Here is a 501-nt window from a genome sequence, read left to right as displayed (position 1 = left end):
AAGATGCAAATATTTGTTGTATACATTGATAAAGAAAACTGCTCTAAATATTTTGCCGACATTATTTCTATCAAATATAATAGTTATATACAGTTTAGCCTAGGTTTACACCAGGGTTGGATCGTGACCACAGCATTGTAGACTTTCAACTTTGTAGTCTCTGTGAGAATGTCACAGCAGTCTCAAACCCGTGCTCTGAATCTTCTAAAGGAGGCACTAGCTTTATCATTATTTTTTAAAATTCATAAATTATATAGACCTAATATTTATAAGTTAAGTGAGCATTATGATGGAAACAGGCATTCAGCTCTGATTTAGTGTTTTTAATAAATTGTCAAGGATATTGTAATTAATCGTAGGGGTAAAATGTTTCGATCTTGTTTCTATTTTTAAAAAAAGGATTAATTTTTAACAATGTCCTCAGAGAAATCTTTTTTTCCTTGAACTTGAACAGGAGTCATGTAGGCTAGGGCCTGCTCAACCTACCGTATCGAATAAACG

The sequence above is a fragment of the Aplysia californica genome, unplaced genomic scaffold (assembly GCF_000002075.1).
Source record: "Aplysia californica isolate F4 #8 unplaced genomic scaffold, AplCal3.0 scaffold00092, whole genome shotgun sequence".
Taxonomy (NCBI): domain Eukaryota; kingdom Metazoa; phylum Mollusca; class Gastropoda; order Aplysiida; family Aplysiidae; genus Aplysia; species Aplysia californica.
The sequence above is the reverse complement of the archived record's forward strand: the minus strand, read 5'-3'. Positions refer to the sequence as shown.